At 46.8% G+C, this 19,117-nt stretch overlaps 1 long non-coding RNA gene across 1 annotated transcript; it reads left to right on the plus strand.

The window, feature by feature from the left end:
* Positions 1-611: 611 nt before the first annotated feature.
* LOC137825578 (uncharacterized) lies at positions 612-2,525 on the plus strand. The gene is made up of 2 exons (XR_011083314.1): positions 612-1,847; positions 1,979-2,525. It is a non-coding gene; the product is annotated as an uncharacterized lncRNA (long non-coding RNA).
* The last annotated feature ends 16,592 nt before the right edge of the window (positions 2,526-19,117 follow it).

Here is a 19,117-nt window from a genome sequence, read left to right on the forward strand (position 1 = left end):
GAGAGAGGGTGAACATGACGCAGGTCTTAGCTACCCATGAGCCAGACACCTGGATAACACTGTACAAGCGATGCCTGGCAGATGGCCTTCTCCCGCTGGATCCGACAGAGGCTAGGAAGGTAAAGAAAAATTCTAGCAAGTACACATTGATTGATGGCGATCTGTACAGGTTTGGGTTCACTCACCCACTCCTGGAATGTGTACATGGCGAGAAGTGCACGAGAATCATGGCAGAGCTCCACGAAGGAATATGCGGAAGCCACGTCGGGGGTCGAGCTCTGGCAGCGAGGACTCTCCGTGCAGGTTACTACTGGCCATCGATGAGAGAAGACTGCAAGAGGTATGCACAGTGTTGCAAACAATGCCAACAGCACGCCGATTGGCACAAGGCGCCTCCCGAGGAGTTTAAATCGATTTACAGCCCTTGGCCGTTTCACACTTGGGGAATCGACATTCTGGGACCATTCCCGCTGGCGATCAGGCAGATGAAGTACTTGGTGGTGGCGATTGAGTATTTCACCAAGTGGATCGAAGCAGAACCAGTGGCCCAGATCACCGCACACAAGATCGAAGGTTTCGTGTGGAAGAACATTGTGTGCCGGTTTTGATGGAAACCGTCCAGCCTCAAAACTTTTGGCCAAGAAGATAGACGAAGATCGAGTTTTAATGAAGAGTTTGTAAAGTCTTTTTCTTCTTCTTAGTCTTGTAAAAATTGTATAGAGTAGTTAGGAAGTTTTGGGCCTTGTATTTTGGGCCAAAGTAGAGAAAGATGTAAATAGAAAACAAAGTAATGTGTAAAATAGTAAAAGAGGGGTGCAAATAGAAATGTAGGCAAGGAAGACATGAGTCTCCACATGTCTTCTCCTTAATGAAGAGGATTTGCACCAATAAGGTGGTGACACTTGTCACACTCTCATTTGAGAGTTTTTGAGAGACTTTATCCTATAAATAGGAGTCTCTTATACATGTATTTCTTTAACTTTGAATTAGTAATGAAATGCTGCCTAATTTTGGCCATTCTACTTGTTCTTAAGTTCTCCCTAGGTTAGTCTCCTTCAAGACTTAGCCTAGACTCTTTCCTAGTGAGTTGGCCTCACCTCTCACTCTCACAAATTCCTACTCCACTTCAATTCATGGAAACTCCTCTTGAGTTTCTTTAATGCTTCCGCTCATCATATCTCCTTCATCATTCATCCAAAGAAGAAATTACAAAGTTCACTAATAGAAGAAGAACGTTTTTCCATCATTTGGTATTCAGAGCTATGGTTGTAAGATCTTCTTCTATTTTTTTCTATATTCCGTGTTGTTCATAATGTTCTTGATTGTCTTGAATGTTTACCGATTGATTTTGTGTTTTTTTGTCTTTTTGTTCGGTTCAAATTAATTGTTCTTACTTGAACCTTCATGTATGTGCTTTTAGGTGTTCTTGTGTTCATGTTCATGTGTGCTTTTGAATTTTTTGAGTTTTCTTCAAATTTGTTTGGTGAAATTTTCATATAATTGAGTCATTTTGATTTTATAATCATATATGTTTTGTCTAGAGTCATGTTTAGTCAAAATTTGTCATAAACTCCATTAGTTGAACTTTTTGAAGTTTTTTTTCAAATATCTTCATAGATTAGAGCTCTTGAGTGCTTTTGATTTTCATTTTTGAGTTCATAAATTGCATTAGCAATTTTCTTTAAAGTTAGGTTTCCATTATCATCTTCTCCAAAATTCATTTTCGAAAATTCTCGAAAATTTTCCGAAAATATTTCGTGGTTCAAAAAGCATTTCAGTGGTGTGCACAGTAATCTGGCCAGTTCTTGCGGAATCTTGGAAATTGTGGTGGTACAGTGAATCCAGAGGTACGAATAGCAGATCTGGTTTAGGTTTCTCGGACTTTATTCTTGAAAATTTTCTCTGCGATTTGCATTGTTGTTCTTCATCTTCTGCATAATTTTTCTTCTTCGGCTTCATTTTGAATCGGTGTGCGAAGATTGATCAAAGAATAGTAACGGTGCAAAACGGAGGTTTGTGATTTCCGATGACCTAAATCGGAATCGCGCGCGGAGGAATTGTGAACGGAGGAATCGCAAACGACAGTGGCGTTTTCCAGTGGAATCGGTGAACGGAGAAGTCGACCGGAGAAATCTGTTTGAATCACGATCGAGTTGGTTTGGTGAATCGAAAATCGAAGAATTAAAACAGTGAAGAATGAATTTATTCATGTAAGTTCTTCTTCCGCTTCACTTCCGATTCCGAAGATTTGTGATTCTGCTTTTGCGTTCATCTGGTTCTTCATTTCTTTTTGGAGCGATTTTGGAAATCTATTATTGGAATCGGTTTCTGTACTGGATTGTTAAAGCATTGAAGCAATTTCTAGAGAGTTATTCCAATTCATAATTTAGCGTTTCTGGAAAATACTTTGTAATTGTTGAGTCAGTTTGATACATTGAAGTGTGCGCGCCAACTGTTTGTTTAAAATATAAAACACTGAAATTGGCATTGGAGTGTGATTGAATTGCAAGAACTGTATTGGTAAATACTTGTTATTGATTTGTGCTAGCTGGAATTGAATTCGCAACTTCCGTATTTGATTCAGAGGTGATTTTTGTGATTAAGTTGCAATTCAAACAAAACAGTTCAGTTCTTTATTGTTGGTGCAGTTTTGCCTACTTCAGTGCAGAATTTATGCATAAGATTGGTTGCATTCACTGGTTAATTGGAAATTGAATTCCTCGTGGTTAGTAGAAATTATAATTTCTGACTTTGGTGCCATGTAGTTGCTGTCTTGGTGCTGAATTTTCTGGTTTAGCTTGTGAAATTGGAAAAGTGAAGCTGTTGGTGAATTTTAAAATTGCAATTGACAATCGTAGGTCTTCATACTAGCTGTTCTGATTCAGATTTGATGACTTGAATTCTCTGCATCATTGATTCAATTTTGAAACTGTGCCTCTGAATTTTACGTCATTTTTTTTTCTTTGGTGCTGCTGTTTGAATCAAATTACTGCTAGGTGCAATTTTCTAACTAGCACAGCGTGAATTTTGAGCAGTAGCAATTGGAGTTGTTTTAGAATTGGTGCAGATTTTTATTTTTCAGCACACCATCTGTTTGATAATTTGACTTCACTTCTAGAATTGGTGCGGGATCTACAGTGCAGAAAATTTATTTGCTTCCAACAATTACTTTTGTAATACATGTGAGCAAAATTTGGGTGCAGCAACAATGTTCACTCAAAGATACATTTGAGAAATTGTGGGACCCACGAAAATAGAATTGAGACAAATAGTGGGTGGTCGTACGTGAACTTGCATCATATGTTCAGATTGAATGACCAATTGAATTAGCCAATTGAATTGAGAAGAACAGTGTAGAAGTTGGGATTCGCATGAAATTGGAGTGAAACAACACGATAACTTGGGTTGCACAATTCTAATTGAAGAATTTTAGTGCAGTAATTTTGGAGGTACGAAAAGCAGGATTACAATTTTTAATTTGGACCAAGCTACATTGGGCAGAACATTTTGGATTTCATGGTCTACTCAGAATTTTCATCATTCTTTGTTTTTCTTTTTGTAATCCAATTCTAGTGCCAATCTTTAGGTGCTTCTTTTGAGTGCTTACTTTCTTGAAAACCTTTAATTTCTTGCTTGTCTTGATTTTATGGATAATCTTTGTGTTTGTCATCTCTAATCTCCTTTGAGTTTCACTCTTCAAATTGAGCTTTTATTGTTTTTATTATTGACCTCTTGAAGTGGAATATACCTTGAATTTGTTCTTTGTGAGAATTGAGCTAACTTCTAGGTAGCATCCTAAGAGAAGGCAAAGGACTTTGCAAGGGGTACTCACCTTTGGAGGACAAACAAGTAAAGGCTTGGAGAGAAACACTTGTGAGAAAAGAGAAGAGAACTTTGAAGATTATTTTTTAAAATTTTGTGTGATTTCAATTGTTTTATAATTTGGCCATTATCTTTACTTTAGGTGTCTTGGAAGAGCCTTTGGTGTTCTTCCATCTCCTACAAGTTTTCTTTAATTTTCTTATTAGATACACGCTTTAGACAGTGAGTGTGTCTTGAAGGTTCACAAGTGCCAACAAGCCTCACCATTAGGAGTCGTCTAGTTTAAATTTTTGCAATTTAAATTCTTAGTTTTTAAAAACTTTCTTTTAGTTTCTTTCTTTATAAAACTCTTTGTTTGTGTTGAAGAAGTTTTCATTGGAAGGAGATTTGTGAAGTGCATTGGGATAAGTTCTGGCTAGGAAAGACTTGGTACTTAAGAGTGTCCATTGTGACCCACCTCTCTTTCCTGGGAATTTACCTTGTGTGCTAAACTCACTTTCCTTCTTGTGAAAAATCTTTTAAATACAAAGCTTAATATGTCTATGTATACTTATCATCATAGTAGAAGAAAGATTTATAACCCTCATTATCAAAAAAAGGAAGGGATGCGTTTTGAGCCTAGAAGTTTATATTATTCTACCGAGCCTGAAGTATACATTCCTTACTTTGATGGAAATAAAAATGTTGAAGCATATTTAGAATGGGAAACAAAAGTTGATCAAATCTTTGAAAAACATCAATTGGATGAATTTAGAAAATTTTCCATGGCTACCCTAAGTTTTCAAGAATATGCTAGGTCTTGGTGGATACAAAGGGAAGATGTTAGAATTGGTAGAAAATCAGAAATATTGAATTGGGATGAATTGAAGATGTGTATGAGAAGAAAGTTTGTTCCACCTTCATATGTGAAAAAGAAAAAGCTTAGAGAAGAAATGAAAGAGCTTGTAGAAAAAGGAAGAAATTTTATATACAGAGAAAACGAATATGTTAGAAGAGACAAAGAGTTTAGAGAAAAATTCCAAGCTCTTGTCAGAAAGAAAAAAGAGAATGAGAAAAAGGAAAGTAAAAAAAACTCTTTTTCTCGAGTTGAATCAGATAGCGATAACATTTTATCTTCTCTAGAAAACCCTTGTGAGGATGTGCTTGAAGAAAAATCTATGTTTGGAGCTGAACCAAATATAGATATAAATATTTCCTCCACAGAAAATACAGAAGAATGTTTGATTGAAAAGGAAGAAGAAGAGGAAACCCACAAAGAAGAAGAGTCTTTTATGACACCCCCTGAAAGCATGGTTGAGAAAGAATCCTTAAAGGGGGATTGCAATACTTTGAACTCTTCTTTTCAATTATATAATGCTCATTCTTCTTCACAAAAATATCAAAAACAACACTTTGTGATGTTGTTGCCTAGCTTGGGCAATAAACAACACAAAGTGAACAAAAATATTTTTGAAATGAGCCTTATGTTTTTCTTTAAAAAGAATTTTAAAGAAGAGGGGACTTATTTTTGTTTAGTTTTCTTTTCTTTTAATTTTCCTTTAAAAAGGAAATTTATCTCATGTTTGTTTGATGTTTATTGCAGATTGACATTTGACCCAGGAGGAAAACATCAAATAAATAGAGGTTGCTGTCATTGAGCATGATTCAGATCTGAGGACAGATCCTTTTCAAGAGGGAGGGGATGATGGAAACCGTCCAGCCTCAAAACTTTTGGCCAAGAAGATAGACGAAGATCGAGTTTTAATGAAGAGTTTGTAAAGTCTTTTTCTTCTTCTTAGTCTTGTAAAAATTGTATAGAGTAGTTAGGAAGTTTTGGGCCTTGTATTTTGGGCCAAAGTAGAGAAAGATGTAAATAGAAAACAAAGTAATGTGTAAAATAGTAAAAGAGGGGTGCAAATAGAAATGTAGGCAAGGAAGACATGAGTCTCCACATGTCTTCTCCTTAATGAAGAGGATTTGCACCAATAAGGTGGTGACACTTGTCACACTCTCATTTGAGAGTTTTTGAGAGACTTTATCCTATAAATAGGAGTCTCTTATACATGTATTTCTTTAACTTTGAATTAGTAATGAAATGCTGCCTAATTTTGGCCATTCTACTTGTTCTTAAGTTCTCCCTAGGTTAGTCTCCTTCAAGACTTAGCCTAGACTCTTTCCTAGTGAGTTGGCCTCACCTCTCACTCTCACAAATTCCTACTCCACTTCAATTCATGGAAACTCCTCTTGAGTTTCTTTAATGCTTCCGCTCATCATATCTCCTTCATCATTCATCCAAAGAAGAAATTACAAAGATCACTAATAGAAGAAGAACGTTTTTCCATCAGGTTTGGTGTGCCCAAGCGCCTGGTGTCGGACAATGGGACTCAGTTTGCAAGCCACCTGTTGAAGAAGCTGTGCGAAGGGGTGGGAATTCAACAAGTGTTTGCATCCGTCGAGCACCCTCAGACAAATGGCCAAGTAGAGTCAGCTAATCGGGTGTTGTTGAGAGGGTTGAAGAGAAGGCTAAAGAAAGCCAAAGGAAGCTGGGCTGAGGAGGTACCCCGTATAGTCTGGACGTACCACACCACTGAGCAGTCAGGAACCCATGAGACCCCGTTCAGCTTGGTCTATGGATGCGACGCAATGATTCCAGTGGAGATCCAGGAGAGCTCGCCGAGATTCCAGAACTTCGTAGAGGAAGACTCGAATGAGGAGAGAAGGTTGAACCTGGATCTACTGGTTGAAGTCAGGGAAGAGGCGAGATTGAAGGCGGAAGCGGTGAAGAGAAGGATTGAACGAAGATATAACTCAAAGGCGATGCCGAGACAGTTTAGAGAAGGCGACTTGGTGATGAGGAAAGCCCACCAGTACGAGATGGAGAATAAACTGTCGCCCAAGTGGAAGGGACCGTTCAGAATAACCGAGGCGCTCGGGAACGACGCCTACCGCTTAGAGACATTGGAAGGAGGGGCGATTCCTCGCACTTGGAACGCCACGCACCTCAAGTTATATTACAGTTGAGAACTTTGTAAGTAAAGATAAACACGAAGTTACATTACAATGTCTCTGTTAAAACAGTTTGAAGGGGGCACTCTTTTTTCCCTAAGGAGGGTTTTTAACGAGGCCACCCAATAAAGAGAAGTTTTCAAAAGTTTAAGTTGTTTCAGATTGCATGCCTGTTGTTTTCAGAAAGTTTTGAAGAAAAACCTTGTCACTTATATGTGACTTAAGGCGAGTTAAAGATATATTGCATGCTTTCTAAAAGGTTTTAACTCCTCATCGTCTTTCGGCGATCGGAGGCATCAGTTAAAGCTTAAGTCCTCATCGTCTTTCGGCGATCGGAGGCATCAGTTAAAGTTTTAAGTCCTCATCGTCTTTTAGCGATCGGAGGCACCAGTTAAAGTTAAATTCCTCATCGTCTTTCGGCGATCGGAGGCACCAGTTAAAAGACCTCAACGCCCTCGCGCGTTCTGAGGCGAGATAAAGACCTCCTCGCCGTCGAGCGAGTGCAGGCGAGGAAGAGTGAAAAGTCCTCAGTGTTTCTGGGGGCGAGAAGATGTAACGCCTGGGGCAATGTAGAGGCACTAGTGAAAAGTCCTCAGTGTTTCTGGGGGCGAGAAGATGTAACCCCTGGGGCAATGTAGAGGCACCAGTGAAAAGTCCTCAGTGTTTCTGGGGACGAGAAGATGTAACCCCTGGGGCAATGTAGAGGCACCAGTGAAAAGTCCTCAGTGTTTCTGGGGGCGAGAAGATGTAACCCCTAGGGCAATGTAGAGGCACCAGTGAAAAGTCCTCAGTGTTTCTGGGGGGGAGGAGATGTAACCCCTGGGGCAATGTAGAGGCACGATTTAAAGACCTTCTCGCCTATGAGCGAGTTCAGGCGAGTTAAAAGACCTTCTCGCCTATGAGCGAGTTCAGGCTAGTTAAAAGGCCTTCTCGCCTATGAGCGAGTTCAGGCAAGAGAAAATCCTTCTCGTCTCGAACGAGTTCAGGTATGGTGTAGAGGGCGGAAGAAGTTTGGAAGGTGGCTAAGGTAGGTTCGAAGAGAGCGCCTAGCCACCCGATCTCTTGTTCTGAAGCTCAAGGAGGTAGAGAAGGATCCGAAAGGCGCCTCTACCCCCAGATAAAAGAACAATGGCCAAGGCAGGAAGCCAGAAAGAAGCTGATATCGCCAATTGAGTCTTTGGCGACCAGAAAAAGTTCAAGCAGAGGGCGAGAAAGTTAAAGACCCGTTTTTGATGAAGCAGATCGGGTGAAGCGATGTTTTAAGCCAGTAGTTGAGTTAAAGTTCGTCGTTTGAAGAATGGTTTTACGCTGAAGTTCATTGCATTGAGATTACAAGTTGTTAAAGTGGTTGTTATTTGAAGTTGAAGTGGTTCGAAGCAGTTAAGTATATGATCACGCTTACGAAATCGTTAAGTTAATTTCTTGAAGCAAACTGTGCAAGGAAAGTTAAAGCAGCTAAAGAAGTTATAAGAGGAAATACACAGACTTTGTTATTAAAATAAGTATCAGTTCAAGAACACATATACAGGAAAATATGAAGTTTATTACAATTATATGCAAAGGGAAAGCGTAAAGGTAGTGGATGGAGGGAATTGATCAGTCTTCAGCGGGAACCACCTTCCCATCCACCACCTCGTTGTTGAGGGACACCATGCTAAGATCCAGATCGGGGAACAAGCAGGCGAACTGTTCCCGTGCGGCCTCGAATCCAGCAGCAAGAATTTGGGCAGAACTCAGATTAAGCTCTTCAATTTGTTTCTTGAGTTCTTCAGTTTGTTCCTTCAGCCCCTTGTTCTGCTGCTCCAGCTCTTCAGCTTGCTTCTTGAGTTTGTCGATGGTTTCCTGAGCTTGGAGAAGGTCTTCAGCAACCTTCTTGGATTCTGCCTGCACCTGGCCCTATTCAGCAGCGATTTTCCCCTTCTCTGTGTTGGCTTCAGCAAGCTTCGCCATGGTGTCGTCCCTTTCTTTTTCCACCGCCCCCAGGAAGACCTCCCGATCGGCTGACCTTTGCTCCAGTTTCTTCACCTTGGCGGCATCAGCTTTGATCAAGGCCTCCAGGTCAGCCACTTTCACGCGATAAGGCACCAGCTTGCTCTCTAGCTCGATCTTCTCTTGAGCCAAGAGCTGTACCTTATGGCGGAGATCGGTGGCCTCCTTGCGTGCCACCCTGAGCTCGGTGCTCATTGCATCTTCTACTCTGGAGTGTTCAATCTCCGCGAGTGTCAGATTGCAGGACTACTTCTCCGCCTCAATCCTTATAGTGTTGTTCTCAGTTCGAAGGGCGTAGAGGTCGTCCTGGAGCTTCCTGGGGGAGCTCTCCACAGCTCTAGAGATAATGGTGGGGAAGTCCTCTGCCATCATCTTCAGTTTGGCCGAGAAAGGCTCCCACATCCTCGTGACCTCGAGAGAGAGGTTTGCTTGTGGAGGCACCGGGTGGGCTCGTTGTTGGCTCTCGCCGCCACCTTCTTTAGTTGGTTGCTCAGCAGGTGCTTCTTGGCGTGGTGGCGACGTCGGGGATTCAGTAATCAGAATCGGAGAGTTGTGGGCAACCTCATCCCCGATTGGAGCAACGTTTGCGGTTGAGGCATTTGAAGGAGGACCCCCTCCAGCTGATACATAAGGCGTGGAGGCGCTCGGGGGGTCCTCCATGAAGTTTGGCTCGGGGGCCTCAACCGCAGGTGGCGCAGACGCCAATGGAATTGCTTGGACTGGTGAGGCAGGAGCTGGCGGAGGAGGCAATGTTGGAGGTGGAGCAGGCGTGGATGGCGGTGTTGATGTTGGAAGAGGGGGTGGAGCAGATGGAGAAGAAGGTGCCACCCTCTTCCTCTTCGTGACGAGGCCATCTTCAGTTGCCTCGTCGTCATCCTCTTCCTCCTCGTGGACTATTTGGGGGGCTTTCCTCTTGGATTTCCTGAGGACAAGCTTTTTGCGTTGGTTGGCGGGTTGGACATCGGGAGGAGTTGGACCTTTGGGTGGCGATCGGCCCTGTGCGGCGGCGATCTCCACCACCGAGTTCGGCACGGTTTGTGAACCCGATGCCAACCCGTGGGTTCGGGCGAGCGCCCTCAGTTCAGCGAGCTTGCCCTGACCCAACATATTATCTGCATAGAGCAAAAATGCATGGGTTAGCTCAGAGAGAAAATAAATGCATAAGGCAGTATGCAGCAAAGCAGATAAATGGTGCAGAAAAATAAAACCAAAGTCTTGCGCACAACGCACAAGACGCCCAGAAATAGTTAACAGAGGTAATGTTAGAATAAAGGCTTAGACGTTCTAACCTATGCGAATTTCGAGTTGGTCCTCGAAGAATTCGAAGCAGATGAGCATGGTGGTGAGGAAGGTGATGTTAGCATCTGCCACGCTCTTCCAGAAGAAGTAGAGGTCTCTGTCCAAGGCACCCATGCTATCCGAACTTCTTGGCCTCCTGAAGCTACTCTTGGACTCTTTGTTCCCCTTGTTTACCCAATACAAGGGGAAACCGTCGAGCAACGAAGCGTCCTTGTCATTGGGGCGCACCTGGACGAATTTGCCTTTCCAGTCTTTGTAGGATTGTTGGAAGATAGAGAGGATCGACCTCCCAGCAATCCCGTTCAAGCTTACCCACAGGCGATCTCCTGGGTGCTTGGCTTCAAAAAGAAATAAGAAAACATCCACTGATGCTGGCAACCCCAGATGGTCGCACATGACCTGGAACGCCCGCACGAACGCCTAGCTGTTGGGATGGAGTTGGGCGGCGGCGATGTTGAGTTCGGTAAGAAGCTCCCTCTCAAAGCGAGTGAAGGGAAACCTAAGTTTCACCTTCTTGAACAGGGTTGTGTAAACGAAGCAGAAGGGTCCACCGTTGTTCCCCTTGTCGTCGGCGCAAACTGGCAGGTCGGGGGGGCAAGGTAGCACCGTCATCTGTTCGTCGTGCTCCTTATGGAATGATTGGTGAGGCTCGTCCCCTTTCTTTAGTCGCAGAACTGCCCCAGCAGAATTTACAGAAGACGTTTCCCTCAACAAAGTCGAGGTGGCCCAGGGGTATAGTTTTTTGAAGTCTAGGGAGGGAACAGAGGCTCCTCCGGCAACGGGTGGAGTGGCCTGAGCCAAGTTGGGGCGGGAGGGTGCAGGCCTCTCAGCCTGAGAAGACGAAGCACCACGTGCTCGTGGTGGGTCATGTGCTTGTGAGGAGGGGTTTCGTGATAAAGGAGGAGGGTTTGGGGTGATCTTTGAGTGAGTCATTGCGGAAGCTGCAGAGGAAAAAGAAAAGGAAAAATGATCAGGGTACGCAGAGGCTGACTCGATCATGGAAGAAGGGTGAAAAACGAACGAACGTAGGTTCGTTGTGACGTTGACGAAGCCCTAAGTTACGAGAAAGAAGAAATGGAAAAAACAACCCACAACGTATGCACCAGACAGTTAAAGGATGATGCTAATCGGTTAAAATGCAGGAAAAACCAGCAGGAGAAGGAAAGGAAGTACCTTTTTATGATCGGAAGAGTGATGGAAGAAGTTGGTGATTCAGGAGGTTGAAGAACGTTGAAAGCTTTTTTGCAGAAGAGAGTTGGAGCGTCTGAGAATGCGAAGAAAGTGATGGAATAGTGGAGCGAAATGGGTTTAAGGGTTTTTCGAAATGGGTTTGGGAAGCGCAAACGTTAACTGAAGGTAACCGTTGATGAAGCCACGTGTCGAGCGATGGGTGAGGTGTTTGGTGGAGCGTCAGAGAAGCTGAAAGTACAATCGCTTGAAATTCTGCGCCATGCCATGTAGATCGGTATTGACGTGACTCTTTTAGTCTTTTCGCTGGACAAGTCTTCGCTTAAGACTGGGGGGCTTGTGTACCGCCCTGGTAGTCAGAAGTGATGACGTGGCATCAAGCTACAGTATCGGCGTGTTGACAAGACGCCAGGTTGGCAGAAGGGAAAGAAGTCGGGGGGCTCGTGAAGTCGCCAGTTATTAAGTGGGCGTGTTCCGATCTCCAGCATACCAGAACCGGCGATCACCGGGTTAAAGATGAAGTCGCCAGATGTAAACTCAGGCGACCAAGGGATTGGAGATCGCCAGAGCAAGCACATCGCCGAAGATGAAGGTGGTGCAGATTATGAAGGCGGCCGGCGAGACCACAGGGAAGGTGTACGAAGGCACCCTAACTCGCCAATTCCAGTAGAGATCGCGCTCCCAAGTTAGCTATGCACTGGGCATTACCATGCATAAGTAACTTAGCCAAAAGAGAGTCAGAAGCAGCGCCCAAGTCAAGGAGGCTCCAGATGATGGCACGTGTACGACTGGATGCGAGCCACGTGTCCAGGTGCGTAACTGCCAGGAGAGAGAAAGTGACCAGGTATTTAAGGGTTTCCCAACGAACTTTTGAGGTACGCACGTTCAGATTGTCTTCTTTACGCTTGCGAGTTCTTGAGCATACTGTGAGAGAGAACATTGCACGGTTCCTTGAGAGTTCTTGAGTGTTTGCTCTTGAAGTATTTGGTGGTTCAGTCACTGACTTGGGCGTTGGAGTGCGATCGGCCGCAGCGGCGCCGCTCTGTTCTTTTGCAGGTTCTTGAGGTGGATCGTGACGAAGGACGGAGGTTGAAGCGGTGCGCACGTCGATCCAAGTTTGACGAGGCAAGTTCCAACGTTCTGGTCAACAGGCAGGATCATGAGTGTAGAGGAGTATAGGCAGAAAATGGAGCTCTACATGATGAGAGCATCCATTAGAGAAGAGGAGGACACCACCATAGCAAGATTCCTTAGTGGCCTCTCTCTTGAGATAAGAGATAGGGTAGAACTCCTTCCCTACCAAGACTTGAATGACTTGGTTCAACTTTGCATTAAAGTTGAACAACAAAATTTGCGCAAAACTTCAAGTCAAAGGGTGGGTTCATACTCTAGCTTTTATCCCAAGAAAGATTATTGTACTGTCCCGTATCCGGGTGTTGACAAAGTCAAGGTCAAAGTCAACGTCGGGGGTCAAAGTCAACGTAAGGCGTCGCCTAGGTGAAGAGACGCCAAGTGCCACTAACGCCAAGAGGAAGCGTCGCTAAGGTAATGCGTCGCCTAGGTGAAGGCATCGCCCAGTTAAGGCGTCGCCCAAATAGGGCGTCGCCAAGGTCAAATGTCACAAAGGCGAGGCGATCACCGTGTGGCTCCCCGATACCCATGGGTAGGAAAGACCATGGAGGGAGCGACGCCGTGGGAGGGCCTCAAATCCCGATAAACCGAGGAAGTAATAAAGAGAAGAGAAAGATGGCTTCAAGGCCATAGTGATAGCGCCAGTGTAGGACAGCCTGACTCGTGAGGTACCCCTGCCACCCCAGAGACGCCTTTGGGACAGATACGACTCAAGAGGAGGGTCACGCCCAGAGTAGCCAGGTGCAGGGTACGAGAGGAAGGCAGATACGCTCTCAAAGTGAGTGACTAGATGTTTGGAGGCATGAGTTGGCACCCAAAGAGTCACCCCTTGTGCAGTTGCACTCCCAAGCAGGAGGACTCACACGAAGAAATGCCCCCAGATGGGGTCATGGCGTTGTGAGGCCCTCCACGTGTACAGCAGCCAGGTCAGAATAGAAACGCCATTTTGCCAGGTACCAGGTAATTAAAGTTATTTAATACAGTTTCCGTTTCGAGCGTTTAAGGTACTATAAATGCTCCCAAGCGTTTTTGACGTCTTAAATGCGCTACGTTTTATAATTAAATGCGCTTTAAGGCGCTTTAAATGCTAGGGTAGTTTAAATAGGGCCTCGAATGTTGGGAACGGGGTTCGAACTTTTGGCAAATTTTCCAGAAACTCTCTAGTTGCTTGCTCAAGCTTTGAGGTTACGTACAAGGGACTGGGGAAAGATCTTTGCCAGGGGGAGAAAATATACACTAGACACAGTTTCCTTTTTACCACCTTCAGAGTGCCATACGCGGTGCTCCGATACGGAGGTGCATAGTTGTACCGCCCTGGTGGTCGGATGCGATGACGTGGCATCCTGTTACAGTGTAGGCGTGTTGACAAGGCGCCAGGTTGACAGTTGGGAAGGAAGTCGGGAGGCACGTGTAGTCGCCGATAGTTAAGTTGGCGTGTTCCGATCTCCAGCTTACCAGAATAGGCGATCGCCAGGTTGAGGACGAAGTCGCCAGACGCAGACTCAGACGACCAGGCAGTCGGAGATCGCCAGAGCAAGCACATCGCCGAAGTTAAAGGAGAAGCAGATTATGAAGGCGGCCGGCGAGACCACAGGGAAGGTGTATGAAGGCCCTACCTCGCCAGTTTCAGTAGAGATCGCACTCCTGAGTTAGCTATGCACTGGGCAGCACCATGCATAGGTAACTTAGCCAAAATGAGAGTAAAAGTAGCGCCAAGTCAGGGAGCCTCCAGATGATGGCACGTGTACAGTTGGATACGAGCCACGTGTCCAAGTCTGTAACTGTCAGGAGAGAGAAAACCACCAGGTATATAAGAGTTCCTAACAGATTTTCTAAGGTACGCACGTTCAGTTCATACACTTTACGCTTGCGAGTGACAGAGCTGTTTGTGAGAGAGATTTGCACGGTTCCAGTTCTTAGTATTTGGTGATACCGTCACTGACTTGAGCGTCGGAGTGCGATCGGCCGCAGCGGCGCCGTATCGTTTCTTTGCAGGTTCTTGAGATAGATCCAGAGGAGGAACGGAGGTGAGAAGCGGCGCGCACGTCGATCCTTTGACGAGGCATTCTCCAGCGCTCCGGTCAACAGGCAGGATCATCAGGCGCCCACCGTGGGACCGTGTAAAACGTGCTCCCATCCACAGCGTGAGTTCGTGGAGGTTTTCGAGGTTTTCTGCGCGGTTGTGTGCTGGTGCAACCGTCGTTCTTGGTTTCTTTGAGTTTCGTTCGGTGAAGTTTGTGTTTTAAACCGTTCGTTTGGCTTTTCGATCGGCGGATTCGAGTTCTTTCGAGTGGTTGTTTGGTTCGCGGGGAAACGGTGGTTTTTGGTGAAGCTGCGATTTTCTTCGAAGGTTTGCGGTGTTCTTGAAGTTCTTACGCAGTTTCTTGAATCTTCTCCGATCGGTCGCTGATTCGTTCGTGGTTGAAGTGTTATTTGCTGTGCTTCTGTGGTTCGCTGAAGTTAATGAGAAAGATGAGAAGCAATCGTTCCAGTCCCGTGGCTCCCGTCGCAGCTGAAGGCGACGCCGCCATGACCATGGCGCAGATGGCAGAAATGATGCGCTCATTGCAGGCCACTGTAGAAGCCTCGCGCGTCGAGCAGGCAAGGATACATGAAGACCTGGTCGCCTCTCGCGCCAGAAACGAGGAGCTCAGCAAGGTAGCTGAGGAGCTACGTCGAGCTCTTCAGGAGCAGCAGGTTCGTTCTTCCGCTGAAGAGGTGGCACCGTCGACGCCGCCTCGTGTTTTCCCAATGCCTTTCATTCAGGCGATTACCGACACGCCAATTCCCACGAGCGTGGTCCCGGTTAAAGCTGTTTTTACTGGCGTGGAAGATCCAGAGGCTCATCTGACCACGTTCCACACACAGATGATGCTGTCAGGAGGGTCGGATGCTGTCTATTGTAAGATGTTCGTGAGCACGCTCCAGGGAACGGCGATGGAGTGGTTTGTGAGCCTGCCTAATGGCCACATAACTAATTTTCAGCAATTCTCGAAAATCTTTGTCGAGCAGTATATTGTGAACAAGGCACCGCCCAGAGTGTCCTATGATCTGTTTGATATAAGGCAGTACCATGGGGAGTCCCTCAGAGACTACCTCAATCGCTTCGGAGCACAGATGGTCAGATCGCCGGCCAAGGATGAAGAAATGCTGGTTTATGCCTTCAAGAAGGGTGTGCAGCCAGGGCCATTCTGCGAAGCCTTGATCAGGGCTCATCCAGCGACGTTTGCTGAAGTCAGGCGACTTGCGGTGGCTCACATCGCCGACGAGAGTGAGGTCGCCGAGAAGAGAGGCAGTGTGGCTCCCGTCAGGCCACGCGCCCAGACCAGGATCCAGCCACAGAGGGTGCTGGAAACGGCAGCGGCGGCCAGAAAGGATCAAAGGACTCGCTATCCTTACGATAGGAGAAATAAGGGAAGAAGCCAAGCGCGCCAACCGCCAGCACGCCAACAACCAGCACGCCGGGAATACAATCGCCCGCCTAAGCACAAATTCGTCATGGGACTAGCGGACCTGATCGCTATCCCTAACATATCTGCTAGATTGAAGGCGCCCGAGAAGGTGGGCGACAAGGTGCTAGGGTCGAAGCCGGATGTCTGGTGCGAGTTCCACCAGTGCTTTGGCCACAACCTGGACTCGTGTTTGTCTTTAGGGTACCAGCTCGACGATCTGGTTAAGAGCGGGTTCCTAAACGACTATCTGCTGGACAGAAGGACCGGAGGAGCGTCGAGTTCCCAGCCGGCAGGGGGAGAAGCCCAGCAACACGAGATGCCTATCCATGGGGAGATCCACACCATTGCAGGGGGTTTCTCGGGTGGTGGATGCACCGCATCGCAGAGGAAAAAGTACGCGCGATCGGTGATGTCGGTGGACATGTTTGAAGATCACTCGCCCGAAGTGGACATTACGTTCACCAAGCAGGATCTTCGGGACGTTGTGCCTCACGACAACGATCCCATTGTTATTTCGTTGATCACGGCGGGAAGGAAGGTTCACCGAGTTCTGGTGGACCAAGGAAGTTCGGCAGACGTGATGTTCTGGCCGACTTTCACGCAGCTAGAATTGCCCCTTGACCAGCTAAGGCCCTATGGAGGGTGCTTGTATGGGTTCGCTGGCGACCAGGTGGAAGTCAGGGGGTACATTGAGCTGAGAACCACGTTTACCGATGAGGCTGGGTCGAGGACGGAGAAAATCAAGTACCTCATCGTAAACGCCCCTTCAGCATATAACATCCTGCTGGGAAGGCCCACCCTTAACAGGATAGGCGCAATTCCATCGACTCGGCACATGAAGGTGAAGCTGCCGTCCATGGAAGGGGTGGTAATCACGATAAAGTCTGATCAGAAGGAAGCGAAAAAGTGCTATGAAAATAGCCTGAAAAATAAAAGATCAGTGAGCTATGTCACAACCACCCCACCGCCCGGTGTGAAGCCCAGACCGCCGATAATGGAGGAGGCCGCCGGAAGGGACGTAGAGATGGTAGATGCTGAGCTGGGGGAGAGGAATGCTGCCCTGGAGGAAGAAGAGGCGCGGAATCGCCCGGAGGAAGCAAGGGAACTCGGAATCGCCAAGGCGGTGATCGCCAGAGAATCAAGGCCCAAGCCCGTCGAGCAGTGGCTCGAGAAGGAGATCGGGGGGAAAGTTTTCAAGCTCGGAAGATCTCTGGAGGTCGATCTCCAGGACCAGATCGCCAAGGTGATTGAACGGCATCTGGACGCGTTTGCCTGGTCCGCTTCGGACATGCCCGGGATCGATCCCGACTTCTTGTGCCATCATCTGGCGATGGACAACATGGTGAGACCGGTGCGGCAAAGAAGGAGGAAATTTAATGAAGAGAGGAGGCAGGCGATCAAGGATGAGACCCAGAAACTCCTCGCTGCAGGCCACATCAGGGAAGTCCAGTACCCTGAGTGGTTGGCGAATGTCGTGCTGGTGAAGAAGAGCAACGGGAAATGGCGCATGTGCGTCGATTTCACCGACCTGAATAAGGCTTGCCCAAAGGATTCGTATCCTTTACCAAGCATTGATGCCCTGGTTGATAGTGCTGCAGGGTGCAAGCTGCTGAGTTTCCTGGACGCCTTCTCGGGCTATAATCAGATCAAGATGCATCCCATGGATGAAGAAAAAACAGCCTTCATGACGGAGAGGTCGTGCTACTGCTATAAGGTGATGCCGTTTGGGCTGAAGAATGCGGGGGCCACGTACCAGAGGCTGATGGACCGAGTACTTGCACCAATGCTGGGAAGGAACGTGCAAGCTTACGTCGATGACATGGTCGTGACCTCGCAGGAGAAAAGCAAGCACGTTGCAGACTTGGAAGAATTGTTCACGACGATCGCCAAGTTCAAGTTGAAGCTCAACCCAGAGAAATGCATTTTCGGCGTGGAGGCTGGAAAATTTTTGGGTTTTCTCTTGACTGAAAGAGGAATAGAAGCCAATCCGGACAAATGTGCCGCCATCTTGGCGATGAGAAGCCCGGCTACAGTAAAAGAGGTCCAGCAGCTGACAGGTCGGATGGCAGCACTATCCCGCTTCGTGTCAGCAAGCGGAGAAAAGGGGCATCCCTATTTCCAGTGTCTGCGGCGCAATAACAAGTTCGCTTGGACGAAAGAGTGCGAGGAAGCTTTCGTCAAGCTGAAGGAATATTTGGCGAGCCCGCCGGTTCTGTGCAAACCACTGGCGGGAATCCCTCTCAGATTGTATTTTGCTGTGACTGAGAGGGCGGTGAGTGCGGTGCTCGCCCAGGACCAAGATCAGGCTCAGAAGCCTATCTATTTTGTGAGCAAGGTGTTGCAGGGCCCAGAAATGAGATATCAAGCCCTGGAGAAGGCGGCGCTGGCTGTGGTGTTTTCGGCGAGGAGGTTGCGCCACTACTTCCACAGCTTCACAATACTGGTGATGACTGACCTGCCCATCCAGAAGGTCTTGAAGAAGCCTGACGTTGCAGGAAGAATGGTGAAGTGGGCAGTGGAGTTGTCAGAGTTTGACATTAAATATGAGCCTCGAGGCCCGATCAAAGGGCAAATCTTTGCAGATTTTGTAGTCGAGCTCTCTTCAGAGGCGACGCGGGTTGAAGGAGACGATTTCCGTTGGGTACTCTCGGTGGATGGATCGTCAAACCAGCAGGGTAGCGGTGCTGGAGTCATATTGGAAGGACCCAACGGCGTGCTGATCGAACAATCGTTGAGATTCGCCTTCAAAGCCAGCAACAATCAAGCAGAGTATGAGGCGCTGATCGCCGGGATTCTGCTGGCTAAGGAAATGGGAGCCAGAGTGCTGATGGCTAAGAGTGACTCGCTGCTAGTCACAGGGCAAGTAACAGGCGAGTTCCAGGCTAAAGATCCACAGATGGCGGCTTACTTGGCGTATGTGCAGGAATTGAAGAGTTCCTTTGCCTCTTTTGAAGTGGTACATGTGCCCCGAGAACAGAATGCCCGAGCTGACTTGCTTGCTAAGCTCGCCAGCTCAGGCAAGGGGGATAGGCAGAGGACAGTGATTCAAGAAACTTTGAAGACGCCGAGGGCATTTGTAGCAGATCACCTGGTCCTTCAGATAAGCAGGTCGACGGAGAGAGCAGCGAGAAGCCATAAGTCTTTGACGCAAGAAACTCTTAGATCGCCGAGAATTAGAGCATGTCGAGGAGAGAAAGTGGACGTGATGCAGGTCTGTGCCACCCATGAGCCAGACACTTGGATAACACAGT

Source organism: Phaseolus vulgaris, chromosome 11 (genome assembly GCF_000499845.2).
Source record: "Phaseolus vulgaris cultivar G19833 chromosome 11, P. vulgaris v2.0, whole genome shotgun sequence".
NCBI classification, from domain to species: domain Eukaryota; kingdom Viridiplantae; phylum Streptophyta; class Magnoliopsida; order Fabales; family Fabaceae; genus Phaseolus; species Phaseolus vulgaris.